We start from the raw sequence: 11,161 nt of genomic DNA on the forward strand, positions 1-11,161 counted from the left end.
ATTGCATCTGCTCTGATTCTGTTACAGGTGACAGTACACAGCATGAAATTGCGTGTACCAAAGCGACTTTCCTCCCAAGAGTTATAAGCCACCGCACACCCTGTGAGCACGCAGCTGGCACTGAGTAAAGAGCGGGCAGCCCCAGCCGGCTGGGGACGGGATGGGAGCACAGCCAGGTCACGTTTTCAAGCCAGGGGAAGGCAGCAAGTTACTCTGTTTTCTGTAAGGTCCTCTTCCCTATATCTCAGTGGCGCTAAGATAGGCGTCGTAGCCCAGGGGGGTCCCCGGGTAGTGTTCGGGGGATCCGGACCTTGGATGGGGAAGATGCTTCACTCCCCTTTTCGGTCCACCCTTCCTGAATCTAAGCACCCCCCTCGAGGACGAAGTCCGCCCAGACCATGCATGTGTGACCACGTGGCCAGGAGGTGCTACACTGTCCTCAGGGGCACGACAGCAGCCGCAGAGACCGTGGGACCCTGCCGGCGGGCAGTGCCCTCCCTGAAGCCGGGGGTCTGGATGGACCACCAGCTGCAGACAGCGCCCCGTCTTGCTGCCACAGACCCACACACCCCTCCCCTCCCGCCAGCGTGGCCAAGCTTGGGGCATCTCTAGGCCTCAAGGACAGTCAGCTGCCACGTGGTGAGGCTGTGTGTTCTCAACGGCGGAGCCTCACTCGAGAAAGCCTGGAGGGCTCGTGCTCTTCAGAGAGACAGGCCCAGCCTCGCCCTCAAGCAAGCGGAGACTGGCCTGCCCCTACCTGCTTCCGAGCGACTGCGCACGGCGAGCTGCACCACCTGGACCCCAAAGCGAGGACGGACTGGATTCCCAGTGAATCTGGCCGAAGGGCTGCACCCGCCGCTCACAACCTCATTCAACACACCTGCCACCCCTGTCTCTCTACAACACAAAATCCAGCTCCAACTTCCCTCCAGTTTTCATTGAAGCAAAAATGCAAGTAACACAAGAATCACCTTTAACCATTTTAGACTAAACAGCTCAGCGGCGTTTAGCACATCCACAACGTTGGGTAACCGCCACCTCTATCTGGTTCCAGAACCTTCTCACCCCCCCAGAGGACACCCCGTCCCCACGAGCCGTCACCCCCATCCCCCTCCCCAGCCCCTGGTGCCACAAGCCCACTTTCTGCCCGTCTGACTTGCCTGTCCCCCTGGCGCCACAAGCCCACTTTCTGCCCGTCTGACTTGCCTGTCCTGGACGTTTCCTATAAACAGAGTCACACACCCTGGGACCTTCTGTGTCTGGCACTTTCACTGCACATAATATTCAGCCACGAGAAGGGATGAAACACTTACGTCTCCTACCTCCTGGGTGAACCTTTCAAAGCTGCCTCGATTTTAAACGCATCACCTTAGGGTGCAGCAGACGAGCACCCGTATTCCTCGATCACCAAGTGTTTGAAATAAGTTGATACCTGTATTCCAATAACCACCATTTCCTTTGTAATCTTATCTAGTTCAGGTTAAGCTTGCATGAACATCATTCTGAGATGGAGTCCACGGGGGTCAACAGATCCCCAGAAGGGCCCCAGGCCCCGATGGCCAAGCTTCTGCACACAGTCTTGTCCAGAGTTCCCGGACATTCTCATCCCCCTGGAGGAGAGCAGACAGTGCAGGTGACAGCCTCAGGCTGTCTACGTGCCCAGCCGCTAGCTCTCAGAGCCCCCCACCTGGGCGACCACGAAGGCGCTGGAATATTCCTCCAGGAGACCGCAGTTCTCCTCCCCAGGGGGAACCCGTCTTCCCTCCAGGCCAGCCTGGCTTGGAGGACCCCAACGTCCTGGCTTCGAGAATCACGGGTCTCTGAGCAAGCTGAGGGGACGGCCAGGGGCTCAGTGCTGATGCCCCAAGCTCTTTGCTTGGGCCAGGAGTGAGCCCAAGATGGATTATTCTAGAAAATTCCATCAGCCTGATTAAGGGGATGACAAAGCTTATGGGGACCCCCGGGGTTTCCGCTCACTCCTTCTGTCCCTGATGAGCACACAGCCCTAAAATCACCTGCACCCCCAGCCCCTGCCCGCCCTTGCACCATCAGCTGTGGAACTGGTCCCAAACCCGTATGCCCACTAATCCCTGGCGTTGATAACCCATTGGATGGACTGAACAGGCTCTGGGCCCTTCATATGGGGAGAGAGGGGGTCTATCACTTTTCTGGTGCAGCTGTAACAAATGACCACAAACTGGGGGGCTGTAAACCACAAACATTCATCCTCACCTAGTCCTGGAGACTAGACGTCTGAGGTCAAGGTGTCCCAGGGCCGTGCTCCCTCCAGAGGCTCCAGGGGAGGGTCCTTCCTGCCTCTTCCAGCTTCTGGGGGCTCCAGGCGTCCCTGGGCTCGTGGCCGCATCCCTCCCATCTCTGCCTTTGTCTTGGGGCTTCTCCTCTATGTCTGTGTCTCTTCTTTTCTGTGTCTTAGAAGGACCCTGTCATTGGATGTAGGGCCACCTTCATCCAGGAGGACCTCATCTCAGACCCTTCACTACATCACATCTGCAAACACCCCTTTTCCAAATAAGGTCCCGTTCCTGGGTTCTGGGGGTTACGACAAGGACATATGTTTTGGGGGGCCATCATTTAATCCGCTACACCAGGGTGATCAATTATTTCCACTGAAGGCGTTTCAATCACCAATGAACCATGGTGAGCCATGCTAATCCCAGAGGAAGCCCAGAACCCGCCCTGAACCGGGTCCTGCCATGGCCCAGCCCTGCTGGGGAGCTGCTCCCCCCTTTTCCAGCCATTTCTGACACTCAAGTTTAAACCCTCAGAGCCCAGATGGGGGCTGCAGCTCCCCCCCGCACCTGCCCCCGCCGTGGTGGCCCTCCTTTTCTCACCCTGGACCCCGGCAAGCAGGACCTCAGTGTCAGCTGACCATGCCACGGTGGACACAGCCTGAAGGCGAGAGCGACGGGGGGATCCCTGGGAGGGACCCACAGGAGGCCAGAGGGACTGGCCTTGGAGACCATTTGCTTGATTAAAACGCAAGCAGCCCTTTTTTAGCCAAATCCCCCTCGGCTGCAGGATCAATCCGGCATCTTCACTTAAGGTGATTAGTTTAGTAACGAGATTGAGTGACGAGAAGGAACCTATGAAATTCAAGGTCGGGGCTTGGATTTACTCTTCCAGGGGCAGAAAGTGTTACCGACCGGGGTTCCTGGCCTCCTTAATCAATAAAAATTGATCAGAGGCCAGACAAGAAATTCAGGCAAAGCTTTACTGAGGTCCCTGCTGCAGCAGGCGGGGAGCGAGAACAAGTAACAGGTGCCCTTGCCCCGCTCCCCGAGGCGGGGGCAGCTGGGTCCTTCTACGGGGTGAGGGTAGGGGTGTGTCCAGGGGTCGGGCCGGAGGGGAGGCTTAGGGGGTCTGCCCACCCCTTTGGTGGTGTGAGTGCAGGGGGCATGCGCAGTGCCCTGCCTTGGTGGTGTGAGTGCAGGGGGCGTGCGCAGTGCCCTGCCTTGGTGGTGTGAGTGCAGGGGGCGTGCGCAGTGCCCTGCCTTGGTGGTGTGAGTGCAGGGGGCGTGCGCAGTGCCCTGCCTTGGTGGTGTGAGTGCAGGGGGCGTGCGCAGTGCCCTGCCTTGGTGGTGTGAGTGCAGGGGGCGTGCGCAGTACCCGCCTTTGCTCCCGGCTCTTCAGAGATCACAGGTGGGTTTTTGGTCTCTTTGTATCTTTTGTCCAGAATTTGCCCCAACTGCGCATGCACGCAGTTATTTTTCGTCCCTTAGTTTCTTTGTATTTTGCTGCTCCAGGAGAGGTGTGTCCAGGTGCAAGCCCTGCAGCGAAGGGTCCCAGGTCCCAGCCTGTCTCAAAAGGACTTAGAGGCCACGAGAGCCCCAAGGTGCCTGGCCGTGCTGAGCTGTTCATTGGATCAGCATCTGCCCTGCACAGCCAGGCCCTCAACGGTCCCCATTTATACCGGAAGAAGGAAGACGGCATCCTGACAGAAGGCTATTCTCATCGGCCAGGAAAGAATTTATGTGGACGAGTGTTCTTTAAAAATGAGCCTAGGGGCTTCCCTGGCAGTGCAGTGGCTAAGAAGACTCCGCGCTTCCACGGCAGGGGGCGTGGGTTCGATCCCCAGTTGGGGAACTAAGATCCCACATGCCGTGCAGCGAGGCCAAAGAAAATAAAAGAAAAAAGCACAGATATCCGCTGGAGAGATTGCGGGTTCGGTTCCAGGCCACCCCAATAAAACAAATATTGTGAGTCATGGTAATAACATCAAAAACCACAGACACCATAACAAATAATTTAAAGGTTTGAAATGCTGCGAGAATGACCCAAATGTGACACCGAGATACAAGGTGAGCAAATGATGTTGGAAAAATGGCGCCAACGGACTTGCTCGACACAGGGGGGCCCCAAACCTTCCATTTCTAAAACATCCACCATCTGTAAAATGCAGCAAAGCAAAGCATGACGAAACAAGGTCTGCCCATCCGTGGAAACTTAGGAAGAACCAGAACACCAAAGCAGCCTCAGGTGATCGCACGTACAGGCCGGATGAAAATGCACGGCCTGTTCTGGGCTGCGTGGCTGCCCTGCCTCTGTCTCCGGGGGTCCCTGCACATCAGTGTTGAAGACACACACGTGCAGGACAGAGACGGCTATCCCCACTGCTCCTCTGCTTCTCAGTACACGAGCTTGCAAACAGCCTCTTCTGCTTTCACTGCAAACAACCATACGCCTTCTAAAACCATCTCTAAATCATATGGTCCAGTAACACACTGACTGGTAAAGATCCATGCACCCCAACGTTCATAGCAGCACTATGCACAGTAACCAGGACACGGAAGCAACCTAAGTGCCCATCAGCAGAGGACTGGATAAAGAAGATGTGGCGCACATACACAAAGGAATATTACTCAGCTATAAAAAAGAATGAAACCATGCCATTTGCAGCAACATGGTGGACCTAGAGGTGATCATACTAAGTGAAGCAAGTCATCCAGAGAAAGAGAAATACCATATGATATCACTTATACATGGAATCTAAAACATGACACAAACACTTATGAAACAGAAACAGACTCACAGACGTAGAGAACAGACTTGTGGTAGCCAAGGGGGAGGGGGGTGGGGGAGGGATGGAGTGGGAGTCTGGGGTTAGTAGATGCAAACTATTACATTTAGGATGGATACACAACAAGGTCTTACTGTAGAGCACAGGGGACTATATTCAATATCCTGGGATAAACCATCATGGAAAAGAATATGAATAAAATACATATATACGTATAACTGAAACACTTTTGTAGCAGAAATTAACACATTGTAAATCAACTCTGCCTCAATAAAATAAATTTTTTTTTAAATCTCTAACTTAAACGTAAGCACAAATGTAAAAAGCTTCCGGCTTTTTAAACACTCCCAGGGCTGACGTGCAAGGAAGATGTTAAATCAGAGATTCAACGTGATCTAGTCATTAGGTGAGAAATGGTTGTATCAATTCCAAAATGTACATTTAAAAAACCCAAACACTTAACATCTCTGAAATTGGGAGGTTGCACTGGGTTGAAGACTGTCCCCCTAAAATTCCTGGAACCTCAGAAAAGACCTTATTTGGAAATGCAGTCTTTGCGGGTGTGATGCAGTGAAGGGTCTGAGATGAGGTGGCCTCCTGGAGGAGGGTGGCCCTACATCCAATGACAGCGTCCTTCTAAGAGACAGAAGAGGAGAGACCCAGACACAGAGGAGAAGCCCCGGGAAGACAGAGGCACAGAGGGGAGGGATGCGGCCACAAGCCCAGGGACGCCTGGAGCCCCCAGAAGCTGGAAGAGGCGGGAAGGACCCTCCCCTGGAGCCTCTGGAGGGACCTCGGCCCTGGGACACCTTGACCCTCACATGCCTGGCCTCCAGGACTGGGGAAGGATGACTGTTTGTTATTTTAAGCCCCCAGCTTGTGTCCATCTGTCACAGACGCCCCAGAAAACCCATACAGATTTCTCACCAGTAGCGGCGAGTCACGGATCAGCGTTGGACGGCAGCGTTCCTGTTTCAGAGGTGCACCCCTCACTCTGCGCCTTGCAGCGGGTGGGGTCCAAGGCCGAGGAGATACCGAGCTGGTGTAAGGACGACGCATGAGCAGGAGAGACGCCCCGGGCTGTGAGCCGCGTGGGCCTAAGCCTGGAGAGGCCGAAGCATGGCGGGTGGGCAGCGGCCACACCATCCTCTGCTCCCCGCCGCGGCCCAGGAGGGCGGGGCTGGCCGATGTCTGGAGAGCTGTACACCCTCCAGTCCCTGAACCAAACCAGCCTTCTAAACCTTTTCAAAGATCGAGGCGCCCAGGGAACTGTAACCGAGTAGGAGCCTCTGGGGCCTTCCGGGACAGACCCCTCCCCCATGCCCTCTGCCGTAGCTCCTCCCTGAAGTACTTAGATAACAGTATCTGGTGCACGTTTCCGGAGTTGCTCTGCAGAGGCTAAAACCACCACCAAGTGGAAGAAATTAACTACCTGATGATCATGAGCACACAGCCCCCAGACCTCCTGGCAGCTGAGGACTGATGACGTGAACCCCTGTGACCCTGTCCTGGTCCCTCACCGTCAGGCAATCAGAGAACTGTGCAGGAGCTGATCGCACATCCTGGGACACGCCTACCGTGCTTCGCCTTTAAAAATGCTTTGCCGAAGCCCTTCGGGGAGGTCGGGTTTTTCGAGCACCAGCCCCGTTCTCCTTGCTGGGCCCTGCAGTAAGGCTGCACTTTCCTTCGCCACAGGGGTGAAGGAGACTGGCTTTACTGCACACAGGACCCGAGTTTGGCTCCGTTACTGAGTTAGACCAAGAAGCCGGGAAAGGAGAAATCAAACAAAAAGCCAGAACACCAGATCCTTAGGTTTTCAGTCGTGTAAAGTGCACGTAACACAAAACTGACCATTTTAACCATTTCCGGTAAACAGCTCAGAAGCGTTTAGGACTTTCACAGTGTTGTGCAAACATCACCTCTATCAAACCTTCTCATCCCCCCGAGGAGACCCCGTCCCCATGAAAAGTCACTCCCCCTCCCCCTCCCCCAGCCCCCGACAACCATGAATCTCCTTTCTTGTCTCTGTGGATTTGCCTGTTCTGGACGTTTCCTACCAACGGAACCACACACTGTGTGTCTGCTTCTCTCACTGAGCATCGTGTGTTCAAGGTCCATCCACGTGGCAGCCTGTGTCAGGGCTTCACTCCTTTTCACGGCTGAGTCATATTCTACTGTGTGCATGGGCCCCGTGCTGTGTATCCATCCATCCATGGACACTTGGGTTGTTTCCACATTTGTCGCCGTTGTAAATACTGCCGTTATGAATATCCCTGTACAAGCTTTTCTTAGATGACTGTTTTCAGTTCCTCTGGGTGTACACTTGGCAGTGGGATGACTGGGTCCCACAGTACGTCTATGTTTAACTTTTTAGGAAACTGCTATACTGCTTCCCACAGCAGCTGCCCTATTTACATTCCCACCAACTGTGCACAGGGACCCAGTTTCTCCACATCCTTGTCAGTGTTTATTTCCCTTTTATTATTACTATCAGTGGGGGTGACTAGTAGTCATAGTAGTACTGCCGTTCTAGTGGGTTTTTTAATTGAGCAAATTGTTTGCTTTTTAGTTTGGAGCCTGGGGCCGCAGGATGCTTTAACTTGCTGCCCTAAAGCAAGAGGGAACGTGATTAGAGAAGGGCGAGTTCAGACGTACTTGGAGACCACCTGGTATTCGTTACTTGCAGCTCCTGTAATACCTCAGACTGGGGGCTTATAAGCAACACACACTGATTCCTCACGGTCCTGGAGGCTGGACGTCCGAGATCCCGGCGAGGGCAGATTTAGCATCTGGTGAGGACCCTCCTCCTGGTTCCTAGATGGACGTCTTCTCACTGTGTCCTCACATGGAGGAAGCGGTGAGGGAGCTCCCTGGGGTCTCTTTTCTAAGGACACTAATCCCATCCACGGGGGCTCCACCCTCATGACCTCATCACCTCCCAGAGGCCCCACCTCCTGACACCATCGCCTTGGGGGTAAGGGGCCCCCCACAACATGTCTGAATTTGGGGGGACGCGAACGTTCCGTCTACAGCGCCTGGGTGCGAGCGTTCTGACGGGGCGGTGAGGGTGGTGGGAGTGTGAGGGCAGCGCCTGAGTTGCAGGGCAGGAGAGAAGACCCTCCTGCAGGGGTTTTATGGACGAGAGCAGAGATGGGGGGACTCAGGCTGAAGCGGGTGTGGGGAGACACGTACACAGCTCGGGGATGGAGACGTCAGCCTGTCTGCGCGCTGACTGGAGGGGCCTGATGAGAGAGGCGGGTACGTATAGCACCCGGGAAGGGCCTGCCCGGAGGAGGGGGCTGGGCCTCGGGCACGCCATGTGCATGTGGGCAGTGGGGCAGGTGGGAGGGGCTGGAAGGGACGCTCCACGAAGTGCACCCCCTCCTCCGACAGAGCAAGAGCATCACCTGGAAAACAGCTGTTACAGGAGCTCCACCCCCCCACACACCTGCCGCGTGGAATCCTGCCTTTTCCTCTCACCCCGAGGTGAGCCCAGAACACCTGGAAGTCTGAAACCAGACCGCCATCCCGGGGGAGGGGTCTTTCAGGTGCCCGCTACGCTTTTTTTTTTTAATATCATCTAAATGCAAATGCAAACGGCGCAATGCTTGGCATATAACAGACGTTTTTCCAATTTGCTGCGTTCTTTGGAGTGTCTGATAGACCCCGAACACCCTAGCGATTTAATAACTATATCCATCCACTTAAACCCACAAGACAGCGTGTTTAAAATGATAATGTCGTGCGGTTTCCTTTTCTAGTTCTATCCACGTTCTCAACTCACTTCTCTCCCCGCCAGGGTTCTGGGCTCTATGTTTTGTGCTTAGAAATGTACCTGGTCATCCCATCATACTTGTGAAGTAAGATGTCTATACACGAGGTGACGGAGGTTAACTAGCCTTTTCGTGGTGATCGTTTTGCAGTATACACAAATTTCAAACCAATATGTCAATTATATCTCAATAAAACTAGAAAAAATAAAATATATAAATTGAAATTGTACGAGAATTTACGTTTTTTGGGTTTTTTACTGTTAACAGGTTTTATGTGTTTTCTGTGCTCTGACTCATCGTGAGCAGGTGTATAAATGAAAACTTTGCAAATGTTAATAACTGATGTTCGACTGGAAATGCGTCCTCTAAACGAGGTGGACAGGGCTTCCTCTCATGATGGCTCAGAGTGAACTTTCTCCCGGTTTTCCTGGGGTCTGGGGGAACCTGGTTCATGTACTTGGTGGGAGCAGAAACATGGACAGAAGGGTGTCACTTCCTTTTTAACAATCTCCCAGCACACACCTCCAGGAGGCCCTTCTTCCGTTCCGCTGTCACCGTGTCGCTCCCAGACCCACCTCTCCAGGTGACACTGGGACCCTAGAAGCCGTGTCACCTTGGGGAGCAGAGCCCAAGTATGAGGAAGGAGGAGGCACGGTGCCTCCACGGGGGCCGCGAGAGGGAGGAGAAGGGGGACGCTGGAGCCAGGCACATTCCCAGGACGATCAGTTACAAGAACAAGTTTAGAGCGAAGCCGAGGACTGAGAAATGGCCCCGATCCCCTTCAAACCGTGTGTGCATCAAGGACCCCGTGAGCTGGCATGAAGCCCCACGTGGGAGATCACAGGGCAAAGACAGGAAGTGGGGACTCTAGCTGGCAAGACAGCAGCCTAGGTGACTCAGGTGAGTCGGCGGGGTTTCCGCCGTGTGTGTTGAGCAGGGATAGGCATGGTGAGGAAAAGCACAGGTGCCTGGAGGAGCGAGGCATGGTTACAGTGGTGACACCCTCCTCTTTGGCAGAACTTTAAAAATCCAGATAAGTAAAAGCAACTACAAAACGAAAGCAGGTCAAAAATCCCTTTGCATCGATAGTCGCCTGTCAGATGCAGGGTCTGCAGGAGTGAAGATGGCAGTGACAGGGGTGAGACAACTGCGCGACGCCACGTCAGCCCCGTCCCTCCCTGAGAGCTCTTCGCCTTCCCTCATGTCCCAGTCTCTCCTCGAATGCAGGGCGCTAGGTTCCAGAGGACACAAGAGCCACAGTCAAGTCCCAAATCCCAGAACACCTGGTGACCCCCAGGCCCTCAGGTCTGGAGAACATCTCCGCCGGGTGAAACGGATAAATTGGGCGTGGTTTTTATTTACCTACAATGAGATAACGAGCCCACTCGGCTAGAACGAGGCTCAGGACAAAATGCTGTGAGACAGACAGAAAAGGAGAAGCAAACCTCCCATTCATTCACCCCAGAAGTTGGCAGGACAACGCTTCTAGGGTGGAAACCTTCCATTTCCTCAATGAACGTGTTCCTTACTCACAGCGCCCTTGATTACAGTCTAGTCACCTCAGAACTAAGAAAAATCCTGGTTTGTGAAGATAAAATCGAATTAGTTAACAGACGTGTTTCAATTAATCTCTATTTTTTATCGCTAACAACTCCTACAGAAAACAAGAGAACTTATAGAAAATAAACGAAAGCACAATTGTCCCTCGGTATCTACGGGGATCCGTTCCAGGACTCACCGCCGGTACCAAAATTCGCCGATGCTGCAGTCCCAGAGTCCACCTCCCGGATCCATGGTTCCGCACACACGGCTTCAACCAACCGCGGGTGGTAAACATAGTATTCAATCTGCGGTTCACTGAATCCATGGATGTGGAACCCGTGGATAAGGGTTGGTTGCACTGTAACCTGGGAAATCCCACCCTAAGTCATAAGGACGACAAGTGCCTTAAACCCAAGATGAGTCCAAACCAGCAGGATCCCAACGGGCTGTATGGGTGCTCTTCACCTGGTCCCCACGCAAGTCACTGCCGTCAGCCTCACAGGAGAGGGGCTGTTGGGTGAAACGGTTCTAAGCCAGGCTCCCGAATCCTCATTCTTAGGCACGTTGCCTCTAAAAGTATCTGCTGTGTCACAACAAAAAACTACTGTCCTCTCCTCTGTGGAGCTTGGCTTGAAAAGAGAGAACAATCATGGCTTACGCCAAAACCTTCTTTTCCCCTGACACCCTCGGATGCTGTGTGTGTGTCTAGGAGACACATACACGTAACGGACATCCCTTTCCATCAAATTCCTTTCCTCCCCATTTACCACCAAACAGACTTCAGGACAAGGAAAATTATCAAGGTACA

Source organism: Pseudorca crassidens, chromosome X (assembly GCF_039906515.1).
Source record: "Pseudorca crassidens isolate mPseCra1 chromosome X, mPseCra1.hap1, whole genome shotgun sequence".
Classification (NCBI taxonomy): domain Eukaryota; kingdom Metazoa; phylum Chordata; class Mammalia; order Artiodactyla; family Delphinidae; genus Pseudorca; species Pseudorca crassidens.